The following is an 18,663-nucleotide window of genomic DNA, read 5'->3' as shown; positions in this document are numbered from 1 at the left end:
ATTCTGTTGTTGCGTAAGTCCATAGATGCATTTGATTTTATTGTGTAAACAGTATGTGAAATCTATTCACGTGCATAGCCAGTCCATTGACCATTGTCCATTAGAGAAGGCATTAGAGTGGTGAAGAAGACATTCAGCATGCATGGCTTCATCGGTCAGAACATTGAGTACAGGAGTTGGGACGTCTTGTTGAAGTTGTACAAGACATTGGTAAGGCCACACTTGGAATATTGTGTGCAATTCTGGTCATTCTGTTATAGAAAGGATATTATTAAACTAGAAAGAGTGCAGAAAAGATTTACTAGGATGCTACCGGGACTTGACGGACTGAGGAGAGGCTGAATAGACTGGGACTTCTTTGGAGTGTAGGATGCTGAGGGGTGACCTTATAGAGGTCTATAAAATAATGAGGGACATAGGCAAGGTAGATAGTCAATATCTTTTCCCAATGATAAGGGGATCTAAAACTAGAGGGCATAGGTTTAAGCTGAGATAGGAGAGATACAAAAGTGTCCAGAGGGGCAATTTTTTCACACAGAGGATGGTGAGTGTCTGGAACAAGCTGCCAGAGGTAGTAGTAGTAGAGGCGGATACAATTTTACCTTTTAAAAAGCATTTAGATAGTTACATGGGTACAATGGGTGTAGAAGGATATGGGCCAAATGCAGGCAATTGGAATTAGCTTAGGGATTTTAAAAACAAAGGGTGGCATGGACAAGTTGGGCCGAAGAGCCTGATTGCATTCTGTGAACATTTATAACTCTATGACTCAATGACCATTTTGCAAACCTTTTTTGGGGCTTAACACAAAGATGAGGATTTGTAGCTAAACATTTGAGGAAAATGTCAATAAGTGCAAACGTCATTCGACAAGATGTTGAAGTCACATCTAAAGCTAATTTAGCCATGAGCCCAGCAGTGGACATTCTGCAATACATAAGATGGAGAAGCAAAGAAACTTTTCAAATGTTCTACAAAAAGCCCATTAAAGACAATGCAAATATATTTGCTTCAGCACTCTTGCAGGACTAGAATACATGCTAGTGCTCACTACTTGTGAGAATAGTGTTGGTTGAGAATTAAAGATTTTGAATTGAGATTAACTCCAAAAATGTGGGGGTTAGGTTGATTGGCCTTGCTTAATTTCCCCTCAGTGTCAGGGAGATTAACGGGCTGCATGCGTGTCCTCGGGATGGGATTGTCGTCAATACAGGGTCAATGGGTCAACTGGCCTCTTTCTGCACTGTAGGAATTCTATGATTCTAATGTGATCCACAGGGGAGGGAAAGTGCCTGACAGGAGTATCCTTTTCTTTTTAGACATGCACTTGGATTTATAATGCAAACATCTGTGGCACCGTGTAGGGCTTTATCATCTCTGTTTTCCTGCATATACCACAGTGGATGATTTGCATTAACAGCGTTACAGAAACTGCAGATTTGACTAGATTTGTTACTCGTTTAGCTGACAATGTGTGGCCAGAACGCTCTGTGAAAATCTCACGTTATTTCAAACAAACACTGTTACAAAACAAAATGGAAAGATTAAATGAGAGCTTACATGTTTGATCTTCATTTTATGAGATAGGTTGAGTGAGAGATAATGTGCCTTCCATCCTCTCCAATGTCTCTGCATATATTGAGTTGAAATGGAAGTGTATTAAACTATATAACCAGTCTACATGTTTTCACATGGGTTCAGTTCCAGCCTCGGGTCACTGTGTGGAGTTTGCACATTCTCCCCAATTTTGTGTGGGTTTCCTCCGGGTGCTCAGGTTTCCTCCTACAGTCCAAAGGTGTGCCGGTTAGGTTGACTGGCCATGCTAAATTGCTCTAGTGTCTGGGGGATTAGCAGAATAGAGTGGGATTGTGGTTGGTGCAGACTCGATGGGCTGAATGGCCTCCTTCTGCAGTGTACGGATTCTACGATTCTATATATTCCATTACTATTACATATGCCACTCTTCACTGCCAATGTCAATAGTTGGCACTGACAAGAGTTCACAAACTAAGAACATAAGAAATAGGAAGAGGAGTAGGCCATCTAGCCCTTCGAGCCTGCCCCACCATTCAATAAGATCATGGCTGATCTGAAGTGGATCAGTTCCGCTTACCTGCCTGCTCCCCATAACCCTTAATTCCCCTGTCTAATAGAAACCTATCTACCAATGACTTAAATATATTCAGCAAGGTAGCCTCCACCACTTCAACAGGCAGAGAATTCCAGAGATTCACCACCCTTTGAGTGAAGAAGTTCCTCCTCAAATCCGATCTAAACTGCCCCCCCGCCCTTACCTTGAGGCTGTGCCCTCTAGTCCTGCTGTCCTTTCTAAGCGGGAAGAATCTCTCTACCTCTACCCTATCTATCCCCTTCATTATCTTATGCGTCTCTATAAGATCCCCCCTCAGCCTTCTAAACTCTAATGAGTACAGACCCAGTCTATTCACACTCTCTTCATAGGCTAACCCCCTCATCTCTGGTATCAGCCCAGTGAACCTTCTCTGCACTCCCTCCCAGGCCAAAATATCCTTGCAAGTGTGGCGACCAAAACTGCACACGTACTCCAGCTGCGGCCTCACCAGTGCCCTGTACAGTTGCAGCAAGACCTCCCAGCTTTTATATTCTATCCCCCTCGCTATAAAGGCCAACATTCTATTCGCCTTCCTGATCACCTGCTGCACCTACAGACTGGGATTTTGCGACTCATGCACAAGGACCCCCAGGTCCCTCTGCACCATAGCATGCTACAGCTTTTCGCCCTTTAAATAATAATCCCTCCTACTATTACTTCTATCAAAGTGGATAACCTCACACTTGCTAACATTACACTCTATCTGCCAGGTCCTCGCCCACTCACTCAGCCTATCCAGATCCCTCTGCAGACTTTCTACACCCTCCATGCAATTTGCTTTTCCACTCATCTTCATGTCATCAGCAAATTTCATCACCCTACGCTCAGCCCCCTCCTCCAGATCGTCTATGTAAATGGTAAACAGTTGAGGCCCCAGCACCGATCCCTGCGGCACTCCACTGGTCACCAACTGCCAACCAGAATAGCACCCATTGATTCCAACTCTCTGCTTCCTGTCAGACAACCAATCCGCTATCCACAACAGCAGGGTGAGGAACTCTGTTCTCACTTTTAAGACCTCCTCTGCGTGAGCTAATGAGGTTTCACATTATGGTCAGGATTTGGTTCCCCACCCCACTTCACTTATGGTGTGTTTTCCAGCAGCAGAGGCAGCTCGCCATTGGCCACCAAAGCCAATGGCCATTTGTATTGCTCACCAGCCAAGCCGCCAGGGAATTGGACACGAGGGGTCACCTTCAGTGCAGCCGGAAGATCCAAGCAGCAGGAAGGGCCAGAAAATCCCTCTCAATGGGTGGAATTTGCCAACCACACTTGCTGCAAAACCGAAAAATCCTGCCCAAGGTCAGTGTACCTTGGCATGGTCCTGTCCTGCCCACTACAATACCCATGGAAGGTGGGTTGGGAAAATTCCGCCCTTTTATGTCTCACTCAACCTCCCTTATAAAATGAATGTTAAACATCAGACAGGTAAGTTCTCATTTAGACTTTCCATTGTCATAATCCAATGAAGTGTACCCCAGGTACTTACAGATACAAATTCACTCGAGGTAACCATGCAGGACCACTTCTAGCTAACACAGCTGCAGTCACACTTTAGCAAACGTGTGACACTGTGTTCTGTTGCATACACTTTAAAGCTGCACTTCAGGTGTTCATTGAAGTAAATATTCCAAAAGCATTTAGTGAGATTTTGTCTAATCTATGGGAATACTGAAATAATAACTTAGCACAGGTTTCAGTCACAGCAGCCCTGCTGTTGTTGGTGAATTAGTCATAACATTCAATATGTCAATGTCACTTTAATGGAGTGGTCAGGACACCAGTACTCAATTGGTTTTTAAACCAGGGATGAAACAACACATTGAGATGTTCATGTCTGCAGCTATAATCTTGTGTGACACTGCAGAAAATGATTTTATCTGCTCTAATTTTTCTAAGTATCTGTAATCTCTCCGCTGCATCTCGTTCACTCTTTTTCTCATAGCTGTGGCCACACTAACAGCTTGATGCCTTTGGCGGAACTCATACCAACTCTGCTTTTAGCGCCCAAAAGGTATAAATACCTGAGTCAGCACATAGCAATTCTCGTTAGGTTAGTACAGATCGTTGATTCGATTGTCTAGTGCACTTCTTATACAGGGCTGTCCCCTGTCCAACTTAGTGGGAGATTATCAGACTTTATGTTGGTTGCCCTGAGACTTTATAGTCTGATAAATTCTGATTTTTCATCACCAGGAAAAACATCAGAACTCAAGCCAGAATTCCACCTGCCCTTGTTCTGGCCGAGTCTTAGCTTGGCAGGGAAGTTGCTAATTGTTCCCTTCTGTGCCTCTACATCAACAGTTTATTTATTTCACTAAATAACATCCTATCAGAGGCAGCATTTTGAGGTCTGGCACTGTAAGTTTAAAGATAATGAAATGACGATGCTTCAGGAATAAATAAGGACATTTTCTAGACTGTCTGACCAAATTTGGATAAGTTGTGGCATAAACTCCTAAGATTGCTTAACGAGAGGTTGAAGAGCTGATTTGTTTAGGGAAGAATGAACAAATAACTTTGGCTGAAACTACTGATTTGTTTCTAAAAAAAAATCTTAAAGGTCCCACTGCTGTAATGCCCGAGTGCCTGTACACAAAGATAGAACAATTCTACAAGCGCATTGTCTTTTAGGAAGGAAATATCACAAAATGTTTTTGCTGCACAGAATGAGGCCATTAGGTCCTAATGAGCTTGGGCAACTTAAACATCAACATGAGTCAACATATCCTGGTACTCTTTTCTCCCTCATATGCTTAGCTATTTTTCCCAAGAGCACATTGATTGATAATTGCCTCACCCCTCCCTGGGGATAGCAAGTTCCACATTCTGAGTAAAAGAAATGTATCCTGAATTTCCAATTGGATTTAGTAAATGACTATTTCATATTTATGGCCCTTAAAAGAAAAGCTCATGCAACTGAATTAATTGACGCTGAAAAACACTTTTTGCCAAAACAGAAACATATCATTTCCAAAATGGTTCATCGTCTAACCTATTTACACAGAGTAGTGTTCGTCCAGCAGAAGGAACTTTTCAGTTGCAAGCAATAAATTTACTCCAGAAAGCAAATCAAAGAAAAAGGCTTAATTAAAGCAACTTCATTACTCCAACACTTGAGGCCAGACCCTGGGCCAGACAAGCTCACAATTCCCATCTGCTCCTTATTTATACTGGATCAGCAGACCATCACATCATTTTGTCATTGGTTACACTGTCTACTGGGTCAACTGACCCTCACAGCTTGTTATCATTGGTTATACTATAACAGATCCAATGTTATCATTGGTCACATTCCATCAAGTAACATGAGGATCACAATGTAGATGTAATGCATCTGGGGACAAAAAGGCCTGCATTATGATGGGGTCTTCTCAGGATTTCCGATTTTTTTTGCAAATGTTTCAAAAGTATGAATCAAATGTTTCTCCAGCAACTTTAGAATAGGGGATTGTAGTTTAGGTAACACAGTGCACATTACCAAGCAATGTTCAGTCACTAGACTGCAGAAGAAAAATGCTTCTGGAATTTAATTTTTCATGTTTGACTTTCTCATTAATCAGGAGCGGTGCAATGAAGCAGGTAGTTATGGAAATGAACCTGCCAATGCACAAAATAAATTCGACACATAAGGAGAAACAAGGAATAAAAGAAAATAAGGTCCAGCCTGGGCTGAAGGGCACAGTCCAAGAGATTTTTCACAGGCTGCAAGTAACTGGAAGAAAACTTGACATTTTTACTTGTTGCTAAACTCTTTATGATTAACGTAATATCCAAAAAAAGGTTTGACCAGAAGTCATTTCTTAACATACATAATAAAGTACACATTGAAACCACAAGCTGTACAAAGCATCATTCTTCCTCCACCCACCCCACCCCCACCAAGCCCCTGCTTCCAAAGAATTCTCTGCAGCGACTTTCCATATCTACAAAGGTACTTCAACAGCCGGTATTCACATCAGTGATTTTTCACACCAAGTTACTGTTGGGGTGATGGCGATCATATTCAGTTCCTTGGGAAAGAATGGAAGTGGGTGGGGAAGGCAACATGCGGATAAATCATTTCAACCCACCCTGATACACATTAACCAGGTCAAACAAAATTAATGACATTCTGTGGACTGAAGGGCACATGGATTTTTCACAAGCTATGCCGGTAAGTGGAAGAAAATGTCACATTTTGTTTTGCCTGCGTCAAGAGGATTCTGGGGAAAAGGCTGAACAACACATCAAGTGGGTCAAGAACAGAGAGTCATAACTGATTTATTAATGTCTTTGCACTTCACCTCCACAAGTCACACCACAGGAAACTGCTGTACGGTGGGCGGCTCTTTGTTTAATTTGAAGCTGCTGAGAACACATAGGAAGCAGGGCATACTGATGCTGTTGTGTAACTCCAGTTTCACTCTATCTGGGTAACTAACTGGGCATTAGCACTTCAACTTCCATTACAGTCAAACCTTTTTAAAGAAAAGGAAAGGCAACTTCTGACCAATTGCAAAGATACTTACAGATCAGAAGGTGGTCATGAGAAGCAATGAAAATGTGAAAAGAGAATGGAAGGGAAGCAGGTCAAAGATCAACTTGTCTTAAAAAATATGAGCTCGGTCTTACATAGGGCACTGCACGTAGGGTTGAACTTAAGCTCCAGTAGGGGGTGCCATATCTACAAAGAATGTTGACTGTCATTTTTCTAAAGTACAGATTTAAAAAGTAATGAAGGATGAATAATTCCCTCACCCACAGCTCTATATGTGCTCAAGTAACAAAGTGGTAATGATAACTTTGGCTTTTTGGAGCTGGCTGTTCTCTCCATGGACTACTGATGGATGATAAGTGTATCAATTGTCCTTACAAGAAGCCCATCCGCACTAAACCAAATAGACAAGTAGCAATGGAAAATGAGAAATGCCATAAATTATACACAGGGAAAGGGGTTAAAGGAATTGTGAAAATTGAAGTTGGCAGTCCTCAGAGAAATTGGATTGAAAAGAAGCAGGCTAGAGTGGAAGTGAAAGTCCTGCAATATTGATGCAACTTTTCAATGGGAGAGTGGGTGTGCTGTTGAGAGGAAATCTAGGTCAGAGAGGTTATCTAATCATGATGCTGCAAGAGGTGCAAGCACACGGCATGCATCACTTATTCTCTGCCTCCGATTCTCCTCTTCCGGGAGCACAGAGGCTCCTGCCATGATACAGTGCGCAAGCTGCAGTCAATCACTTGGTACCAAGCCAAAGTGACCATTCTGCATGTTTAAAGCAAAGAGGAATAAAGAGACTGGATTTAGGGACAAAAGAAAATGTTAAACCGAAAGGGAGAAAAAAAGGAAGAAAATAAGCGTAGTGGAGGCAAATTCGATCTAGGCATTCAACAGGGAAAAAGGAGCAATAAGCCTGGTTACAGGGAGAAGGCAGAGAGAAGGCACTAAGTGAATTACTTATTCAGAGAGCCAGTGCAGAGACCATGGGCCTCCTTCCCTGCTGTAATAATTTGGTGATTCTGTGAAAAGGACCTTCTCGTTCAGCTGTGTTTAGCAATTGCTGTATTGTTCTTTGAGAGGTTGGTGAATGAATGACAGAGTAGGTATATAAAATGTACCAATAACATCGCTTCTGAAGCACAAAACTCATATGGAACACTCAGTAAGAAGGCCACTTCCCTACTTTCACACCAACATGAGACTTTCTAGATTAAAAAGGAACACCGTGGCCTATCCAGTTTATCTTCCCCCATTCTGGTGGCCCACAGTGAAATGACAATGCAATTGTTGACTGATCAGGATCATAAAACTCCATCCACTAATTTAAAACACAACACAATGAAAATCCAAGCAATGAAGAGGTTTGGGAATCATAGCTCAAAACTCACCTCTCTTCCAACAACCACATTTAGCGCACTACACACTGCATTTCATGGCTTTCTTTCAGAAAATATTATCTATTTGGCATCTGAAAGCATGATCCTTTTCTGAATGACAAAGCAGTTTGTGTCCTGAAAATTATTACCTCTGGCACTTCCAGGAATGTGGATGAATGCGTCCTGGCATAACGAAATAATAAAAAAACTTCCAGGGACAATTCACCACTAACTGGATTGAGACTCCATAGTTTCGTTGGTCCCTTTTGGACCAGCAGAGCCGAATGTCTCAGGGGGACCATTACTAGGGTCCTCTTATCAGTTCAAAAGGACAATAGTGGAAATAATTCATAATGTCATAAGTCAAGGAATTTCACAATCACACTGTTCAACGTGAGACCAAACCTCACAGCTGAATGATTTAAATTACATGGCAACTTGCATAGAATCCAAACTTATGGCTTATCTCTTTTATTGTATAAATTGCTGGTTATTTTATAAATAATGGTAAACAACATTGATGTGTCATTTTAATACTGCAACTTCCTGGCAATCTTTAGCCTTTTTGTTTGCTGTTGAGTTGGCATTGTCACCATCCCTTGATAACCTCCTTGCGTTGGCACCCTCTACAGTTTGAGGATCTCTTAGATACTGTCAATTTAAAAATACATGTCTATTTCCAAAACCAACAAGATCAAACTGATTCTACGTCGCAACAATGTTCAAACGTCTGCTGATTCAGACTAAAGAGCCACATCCTGAAGACTCGAGGAACCAGAAGCAAAATTAGTGAAATAACATGTTGAAGCTTAAAGTGCTTTATAGAAAAGAGTTGAGTTTTTTTCCTTCAGATGGATGAAAAAGAGATCAATTATCGAAGCTTGCATTCATTATCAGAATGGTTACGGTCAGTCAGAACATATTTACCTTTACCCTTTAAACCTAACATGTAAAACGTTGATAGAAACTTAGATTCTTTCAATTGCTACCATTTCTTATTTACACAACAGTGACCCTATTATCATACCCAAATACAGTATAAAAATAGAAAGAAAACTTGTGTTGTATTTATCTGCCACTAACTGTCAACAGTAAGCCTCTGTTATTGAAAATTTAAATGTAGAGAAACTTGATAAGCAGTCAACACCCAGGCAGTTATTCTTAAACAGAGATGCTGAACGGTGCATGGATTTTGAATGTAGCTCAGTCAAGATTTATTCTCAGGACACATGTGGTAGTCTTTAATTAGCATACCAAGTAAATCACTATGCCCATGCCATCCACATCAGAACCATCCTCACTCAGTCCAATGCACCACTTTAAAGAAACACAGTATGCTATTAAAGTTTTACAGTTAACCCCTGTGGCTATACTTTCACAGCAGCACTGTAGCATTTGCAGCTTAACTTCCTAATATGATTCTTTCTTCTGCATTTATACAATTATTTAATCTTTAACGTGATAAACTATTTACGTCAAAATGTCTTGAGTAAACGGGGGAAGATGTGGGTCCAAGCCCACGATTTTTCACACAGTGATTTTCCATTTTTAGCTGCATCCGCCATCTAATCCTGCACAGGCAGAGAGGATTAATGAGGACACTCACTCTAGGCAATTCTCATCAATCGCCCAGCAGTCATAAAGAAATGTTAGGAAATGTCCGGCCATAATTTCCCCTCCTGTACCCCCTGGTAAAATGAATGAATGATGCAACATGACCTAAAAGGACTGAGATGAAGGCGAGAATATATAAGATTCCTGACAGCACTCTATTTTATGTCCTAAGAGACAAAGTAAAATTATATCCTAGAAATCTTGGAAATTTAATTGGTCAAATATTCAAAATTACAATGTAAATGATTGATTATCACTTAGTGGCAAAGGTTCTTTATTAAAACTTATCTTTTAGGTTTTCTTCAGTCTCCAATATACTGCGGTAATAAAATACAGCTACAAAATTCTTAAGTGTCTACGAGAAATGGTCCAGGTACCCTCTCCCTCACTATTTAACTGAACTCAATCCCAACACTTGATATAGTCCCAAGGCTACAGCAGACTGACAGCTCCAAGGTCCACCCTTCCAGCAGCAGACTGAAGCCACAAATTACTGAACTATTAACATCTACTGATCTTAGATTCTAGACAAAGCATCAGCTTCAGCTCCTATACCAGGCTCCTAATCCATCGGCAGCCCATCACCTTAAGTTGGTCACACTTGGCAGACGTAATGAACCAGAAATAGGAATGCGGTTCTGCAGCTCAGTGCTGCGATTTTACAATGGATTTACACTTTTATAGCTGGAAATTCTGCATGAATGATCACAATACATCGGTATTATTGGCAGGAAACTTTCACGTACTAGCTCAAAATTAGTTCATTGACTTTCACTTAAATTAACCTCTGTACGGTGGAGGTGTCGGTACGGCGGCATTTTAAGATTTGTTTTGTTGCATTTCGTTTGCATCAAAGTAGCTTAAAATTTGTTGTGCCAACCTCCAACACAGATATATCCCCCAACCATAAATCAATCAAAGAGTTGTTGTTATACAAGAATAAATGGATACTTACAACAGTGTCAAAAAATGGCAATAAATCTGTTTGAAAAGTTGGTAGCTTAGAGGTAAATTCTCCATGCCTGTTCTCTAAACAATACTGAACAGCTGTCGCCAGGTTAGGATAGCAGAGGAATTGGTACAATTGACTAGAATCTCAATAGGATGAAAAAAACTAACAGGGTTCCTGCTTCTGATCACTGTATGGCTACTCCATATTTATTCTGATGTAATGGTCTCTATGTGTAAGAAGGTGAGGCAGCATTCAAGTAAATATTCACGAATTACATTGAATGTATTGCACAGAATTAGGCCATTTGGTCCAACCAGTACTTACACTCCACTTGATCCAATTACCATTCCTCCTCATCTAATTCTATCAGCACAACCCTCTAATGTCTTCTTCTATGCAAGCTTACTTAGCTTCCCCTTAACGCAATTCATATGAACTCCCGTTCCTACTAATTCCTGGGTAAAGAATTTTCTTTAGAATTCCCTTTATGATTTCTTAATGACCATCTTGCTAAAGCATGGGAGCAGGAGTAGGTCAATAGGCCTACTCCGCCACTCAATAAAACTAAAGCTGATCTGACTATAACTTCATTCTGCCTGTCTGCCCTCTCAAAACTCTTAATTACCCTGCAGATCAACAATCTATCCAACGCAACACTGAATATATTCAATGACGGCTTCCACAGTCCCTCAAGTCCTTGAGTTCTGCTTTTCCCCACAAGTGGAAAGAGTGAGTGCGAGAGTTTGTGTGTTTGTGAGAGAGTGCGAGAGTGTGTGAGTGTGACAATGTGTGTGTGAGTGTGTGTGTGCGAGAATGTGTGTGTGAGTGTGTGTGTGTGTGAGTGTGTGGGTGTAAGAATGCGTAACTGTAAAAGTGTGTGAGTGTCAGTGCAAGAGTATGTGTGTGAGTGTGTGTGTATGCATGTGTGAGTGTGAGAGTGTGTGTGTGAAAGTGTGTGTGTGTGTGTGAGTGCGCGAGTGTGTGTGTGTGTGTGTGAAAATGTGTTTGAGTGCGAGAATGTTCGTGTGTGAGAGCATGTGAGTGTGTGCAAGTGCTTGAGAGAGGGTGAGACAGGGTGAGACAGAATGTGTGGGAGTGTGTGGGAATGTGCCTTTATGAGTAAGTGAGTATGTGCGGGTGTGTCCACTGTAGTACAGGAAACTTTAGAAACTTAGAATTTTTAAGAGGAAAACCAAGCCTATTCGTACTTCCTCGTTAGGTATAAGTGGGTATGAATAATTGCCATGGCGGCTATGCCAAATAGCAACTGACATTCATGGGACTGCCAGCAAGAAAGGAGAGGAACAAACCAAAATTAAAATAGGAGCTCTAAAAAAAAGCATGGTCGGAGCACTTCCATCAAACCAAAGCAGGTTAAACCAAGACTACCCAAAGACACATGTTTGAAAAGGATGAAATGTATACTTGATTTGAAGAAGAAACCACATTTCTGGTAGATAATTAATTGCTGCTGAGAAAGTTATCTCAATTAACGAGACTCCATTAGTAATTATACAGGCTCCATTTTCAAGCCTTTCTCAAAGTGAATAATCTTCACCTTACTTTCTCCAAAAACAGGAAAAGAAATCTGCTATGACACATAGCCACGGATTCATCTTAAGTAAACCCATTGACTTGGGCCCCGAGTTTTTCATCTTTATTTGGACTTGTGTGTTATGACTTTAACGCTGAGTAAAGTACAGCACTTAAATTTGGTAAAGAAATATATTTATTACTTCCTGTATTATGTCTAAAAAGAAACCAAAGCCCAATGTTGAATGATGCTACCATGGATTTTCAATATTAAAAACACGGCAGCATGTCCTATGAAAAAGAAATCACATTCTCACATTGTCCGTCACTCCCTCCTGCTAGCCCTGATCGGGTGAGTTTTATTAATTTTAAAAAAGGTTACTTAATGAAGACTATGAAAGAAAGAAAACATTGATTTTCAGAAGAGCTGTAGTGTCACACATGACATCACTGGCCAGATTTCCCAATCACAAAAGCCCTGTCATTAATGACCCTTATGAAGAAGTGCACAATCCAAATATCCGACGCTTCCTATCGGAAGGCGTTGCAACTAACTCCATGGGAAATACATACAATGGCACAGTGGCTAGTATTGATGCCTCACAGTGCCAAGGAACTGGGTTCAATTTCCAGCTTGGGTCATCGTCTGTGCCTGGGATTTCTCCCCTGTCTGCCTGGGATTTCTCCGGGTGCGCTGGATTCCTGCCACAATCTGAAAGACATGCTGGTTAGGTGCATTGGCCATGCTAAATTCTGTGACCTTCAGCGTGTCTGAACAGGTGCCAGAGACTAGGGGATTTTCACAGTAACTTCATTGCAGTGTTAATGTAAGCCAACTTGTGACACTAATAATTAAACTTTAAATACTGTGGGACTGGAGGGGAGGGCAGGGGCTGGGGTGAGGGGTGTGCACAAGGTGCTGATTAATATCTGTCCAGGAAATATTATGCACAAAATTATGAACGGACATTGCCTCCGTGAAGCATGTAGCAAAGCTTTTTTGCTGATTTACGCTGTGACATACTCTAGATGTCGGTGCATTGGTAAACCAAAAAATCTCTCCAAAAACAGGGATCGACTTATATTCCGAGTATAGAAGTGAACTATCAGCATGGGTATGGGTCTCATCATCCTTGCCATTCCCCACATGGGGTCTGCTCTGTGTCAACGTACCTTAAACTCCCACACATCTTTGAAATACATCTAGTATCACCTGCTTGATCAATAGTACCTACATGTAAGGTACAGATTTTGACCTGATTTGATTTATTATTGTCACTTGTATTAGTATACAGTAAAAAGTACTGTTCCTTGTGCACTATACAGGCAAAGCATACCGTACATTGGGAAAGAAAGGAGAGAGTGCAGAATATAGTGTTATAATCATAGCTAGGATGTGGAGAAAGATCAGCTTAATATAAGGTAAGTCCATTCGAAAGTCTGATGGCAGCAGGGAAGAAGCTGTTCTTGGTTGGTATATGACCTCAGACTTTTGCACCTTTTTCCCGATGGAAGAAGGTGGAAGAAAGAATGTCCAGAATAAGTAAAGCATGTGTGTGTAGGGTGAAAAATTGAAGCTGGTTGCTAATGCGAGTGTAGCATGGCGTGGCTGAAAGCAGGAGTCAACTTACACACTGAACATATGCAAAATGTGATTTATTTTGGGGGCCAGAAAAATGAGTCGTCTAGCACACTGCATCAACTTATACACCATGATCTACGGTGAATCATACTGAAACTCCTGGCTGCCTCACTCGCATGTGACTTTATTGGAACAAAATAACCCTAACTTCCCTCATTTTTCAAAATTACTTTCTATAGGGATATTGGTCTTTTAGTCAAATCAAAATATTCCCTAATTGGCAAAGTTATTACTTACAGAATGAATAATATTTGACTAGCTTACTGAGCAAAAACAGACTCCTTTAACTTTCAAACATTTTAGATTGTCATATACATTCCCTCAAAGAAACTTTACCATTCCTTTATTAATCTCCTGCATTTGTTTACTCTTGAATGGGAAGAATAAGAATGGAGCTTCACAGAGTTCCAGCCAGTGCTACACCTGATAGTCAATAGAGGTTACATCTACAGGGACAAAACGGGGCTCAACAAAAATGTAAATTATACAGTGCCTTTAACAGAACAAATTTCCCAGTCAGTTATGGGAAAATGAATGCTGAGTCATGAAAGGAGAGAATTAGGGTGCTAAAAGCATGAATGTAAGATTAGATAGAAGGAGCAAGAGAAACAGAGCATCCTAGGGAGGCTTCAGAGGTTAGAGCTAACTTGTGAAGGCTCTGCCACCAAATGAAAGGACAGGGCGGTTAAGGGCAATGGAAGAGATCAAGACGAAAAGAACATTCAGGGGAAGATGTAGATTTGGAGGAGTTTGCAGGCAGAATGATGCAAGACAAGACTGAGTAATGAGTAACTAAGACAAGAATGATGAAAGACAAGGCTCAGTAAGCTAGCCAAATATTATAGCCCTGTTGCACTATATTGTTGCATCATATAATCTGCTGCATCCAATCGCTTTGCCCCCAAATGCCTATCATTGGTTGCCCACACACTGCTCCTTGCAGCTGATGGTCAACAATGACTGCTATGATACCAGCAACTCTTTGGATCTCGGAAACTGCTCCATCCTTGGTGTGGTTTATATCAGTTACAGCACTCATGCTGCAGACCAACATTCAATCCAAAGCACTACATGGTCTTGCTATGAGTATGCTTAGAGCAAAACAGGGGAAGAAAATGCCTGTGGTTGGGGAAATGCCTGGGTCAATAATTCCAGGAGCAATTCAGGAGAATTGTCAATCCTTAGCAAGGCTGTGGTGAGATATTTAAACAATGGCACTGCTTGTGAATATAATGCAATGTGAAATGCAAAGTTAGTGGGCGAGTGGGTCATACTGCGAGGAAGGGTAAGCACGGCAGGGTTCAAACAAATTGGAATTCATGAAGAATGGGAAGGCAACAAGAGGACAATAAAGTCATCATATCTGGAGGTGACAGAGCATGAGTAAGAGTTACATCAGTGGAGGAGCTGAGTAGGATAATGATGCAGGCTGATTAAAGTTCACCATACGTTCTCTGAAGCAAATAAATTGAATTCCAACTAGAACCTACAATACTGCCACAATTATTATTTGTATTAAACATTGAGGAAAGAAAAGCATTTAAAAGAACACATTTTTTAAAAATATTGACCTGAGGTGAGAACAACTAACCAGATTGACTATGGTAACTAAATGAAGTTTTATACTGGTGTAGGTCTATAATACAGAGAGCAGGTTTGTAGTTCATGTTTCTTCATTTACTTAGTTTACCCTATAGACTGGAGAAACTCTCCACTTGTTGGTTGGTTAATGCAGATACTGGGTACCCAAAATTAAAACTGTTCTAATACCAGCACTTACATCAGTTAACTTGAGGAACACAAAATTCAGTTAAGATCTGTTCATATATTTTGCTAGCCCCAAAACTCTCACTGCTAATACTTGACTGTGAAAAATGGACAGGAATAAAAGACTCAGAATATATTGTTGGACCAGATGTCTCACTGGAATTTTTTTTTTGACATAGCAAAAATTGCATCTTACTTCACTGGCTTACCATACTTAAATACAGGAATACGCAGACTGCTTAATGCCACAGGTACAGGAGGCTGAAATGGCAGTGTGTTTCTCAGATACCTGAGCACAGATCTTTTACTACCCTGAGAGACAGTTCAAGTGTATTATCTGGCACAACATATAGAAATTCCTTAACTTTATTCCATACATATTTCACAGTTTTCAATTTTTTTTGAAGGAGAAGTGAGAAAGGTACCATGGCAACTTCCATGTATGATCCAAAAGATCAGCCTGAACTGTCATTATCAATCAGACTCTGGGCCAAGCACTGGGTGAAGGCATTAGGTGGGAGTTCAGGTATTTCTCGTGCGTGGGTGCAGACTTGATGGGCTGAAAGGCCTCTTCTGCACTGTATGATTCTATGAATCACTTTATTGTCTAACATAGTTAGGATGCAAATAGTAACTTCACTCCTAGTATAACATTTTTTATCGTTTTTACACACCACCTCTATATTTTAAAAACAGATTAATCGAAGTTGCATTTTAAAAGTGACATACCTAGTTATTTTTAATAAAATATCACACTTTTTAATTAGCAAATGGCAAATACTTTGTATTTGGATGCAATTGCCCACTTTATGTTAGAGACTGCACGCAAACAGCAAGGGCACAAATTGGCAGGACATCTTTGGAGAGAGGAACACAAACATGGAGAGCCGAATGGGAAAATGAACACCATCTAGCTAGGTATTCCAGACACATGGAAAATCCTGAGAAGCGGAAAGGCTCCAATGCATGGCAATCTTGTGTCTTTAAGAGATGCAAAATTATTCGACGGCGACATAATAAGATCCAAGATAGTTAAATAGCAGTCAAATCCACTTTAAAAGCTAAACTGAAAAAAAATACAGAAACGTCAAAGTAAGAATGCTTACTTGCCTGTTTCAACATCAACCTGCATCGTGAATCCAAAGTAAGGGTTCACGTTATGGTAAGAGATACATCTTGATCAGCATAAAAATAGAGGCAACACCATAAAACTCTGATAGAATATGTTTAAAAAAAAACTAGTTCCCTTAAACTGCAACCTTCCCAGCAACTCAGGGAGTTTAAATAAGGGTTAAAAGAAGGAAAGGAGGTGGCGGGGGGAATGCAACCGCTGCTTTCTGGAAACAATTTGCAAATCATTTTTGTGTTTTGTTCTTTACGTTTATCACGGTGATTTCCTGTCAACTGCCTGGATCACAGCTTGTGTGGATGTGGTCCCAGACGGGCACTCACTTGCTGCAGAGTGGCAGCACACAGGGCGGGTCAGGAGAATTCAGCAAGTAAAAAATCCAAAGGACAACTTTTGAGTCAACGCCGTGATGAACAAGAGAGGTGGAGACAGAGCATAAGAAGGTGGACAGGGAAAGGACCCCCTCCCCATTATGTCCACATTGCCCCTTCCCCTCATACCGACACTATAATCTCTCATGCCTATACCCAATGTTTCAGAGAGAGGGGGAAAGGGGTTGGCTTTTGCTGGGATGAAGTGTCTCGGAGTTGAGGCGAGTGGAGGGTTTGTGTTATGGGGAGCAGGGCCGAGACTCGGGCTTGGGACTGTCGGAACCACCGAGAGCAGCACTGAGGAGCCCGGCTCTGTGTAGCCCACTCCCTCGGGACTGAGCACCCCCAGCCCCGGGCACTGAGAACCCCCCCACCCCCAGGGACTGACCCCCCCCGAGACCCCCAGCCGCGGGCACTGACCTCCACCCAGACTCGAGCACTGAACCCCCACCCCCGGACACTGACCCTCCCCCCGAGACCCCCAGCCGCGGGCACTGACCCCCTCCCCCAGCCCCGGGCACTGACCTCCACCCAGACTCGAGCACTGAACCCCCCCCCACCCCCGGACACTGACCCTCCCCCCGAGACCCCCAGCCCCGGGCACTGAGACCCCCCCCCCCAAGTCCCGGGCACTAAGACCCTCCAGCTCCAGTCCCCAGTTTCCGAAGCAGTTTCCCGAGGCTGCCCGGTAAAGTCTTGTAAAGTCAGTCCAAGTCAGCACATCCACATTGCCACTTACCCCTTTCCAATCTTTTAACACCGTCTCTCCATTCAACACATTGCCAGCTCCCGGTAAAGGCTCCTCACCTCCGGGCTTTGGAACTCATCACCGCCCCAAATCCCGCTGCACAAAGGGCAAAGTCGCTGCTTCTCTTCTGATCTCTCCGTCCTTTCTGTATAAACTTCCCGTGAAGATTCTTCCTCCGCTTCTGAATGAGAAACAGAGTATCCGGCCACTGTGTACCCAGCACCCGGCTCAGGCAGCAGCGACTCAGCAGCCCTACTCACACACACTCAGCAGCAAACCCACAGGCGACAGAGCTGCAGCTCAACAGAAACCAGTCAGATCATAATCTCTCCTCCCACCTCACAGTACAGGAGCAGACAGCCCGCTTCACAGTCCTCCCAGACACCACTGTACAACAGACAGACGCTTCACAATCATCCAGACACAGGCCCCCAGACAGCACTGTACAACAGACAGGTGCTTCACAGTCATCCAGACACAGTCCTTCTGACACCATTGAACAACAGACAGAAGGCTCACAATCTTCCAGACACCTCTCTATAGCTTACTCACAGTCCTCCAGACAGCATTGTACAATGGACAGACCACTCTCTATCCTCTAGACACCACTCTACAGTCATCCAGATGATTGTACAACAGACTGACAGCTTTCACTTTTCTAGATACCAGTGTACAGTCACCCACAGTTCTACTGACACCACTTCACAGCAGTCAGCAGACTTCCACACAGTCCTTCAGACACTGCTTTCACAGCCTGGATACTACTCAATAGCAGACAGACAGCTCCAGACACCACAGTATATTTGGCTTGGCTCCTAGTCCTCCAGATATCACTGTACGCTCATCTTACAATGTTGCAGACACTACTTTACACTCCACTCACAGTCCTCTAGACGCCACTGTACTGTCTACTCACAGTC

General features: G+C 42.2%; 1 protein-coding gene across 2 annotated transcripts in view; it reads right to left on the bottom strand.

The window, feature by feature from the left end:
- The window catches only part of LOC145354402 (carbohydrate sulfotransferase 15-like), a 77,717-nt gene extending 59,702 nt beyond the window's left edge, over positions 1–18,015 (bottom strand). For both annotated transcript variants that reach the window (XM_080205674.1, XM_080205675.1), the window contains exon 1: positions 17,735–18,015. The gene's annotated coding sequence lies outside the window, so the exon portion shown is untranslated. The remainder of the gene's footprint in view (positions 1–17,734) is intronic.
- Positions 18,016–18,663: the final 648 nt, after the last annotated feature.

Source organism: Carcharhinus amblyrhynchos, chromosome 17 (assembly GCF_965287045.1).
Source record: "Carcharhinus amblyrhynchos chromosome 17, sCarAmb.v2.hapA, whole genome shotgun sequence".
In the NCBI taxonomy this organism is placed as follows: domain Eukaryota; kingdom Metazoa; phylum Chordata; class Chondrichthyes; order Carcharhiniformes; family Carcharhinidae; genus Carcharhinus; species Carcharhinus amblyrhynchos.
The sequence above is the reverse complement of the archived record's forward strand: the minus strand, read 5'-3'. Positions and strand labels throughout refer to the sequence as shown.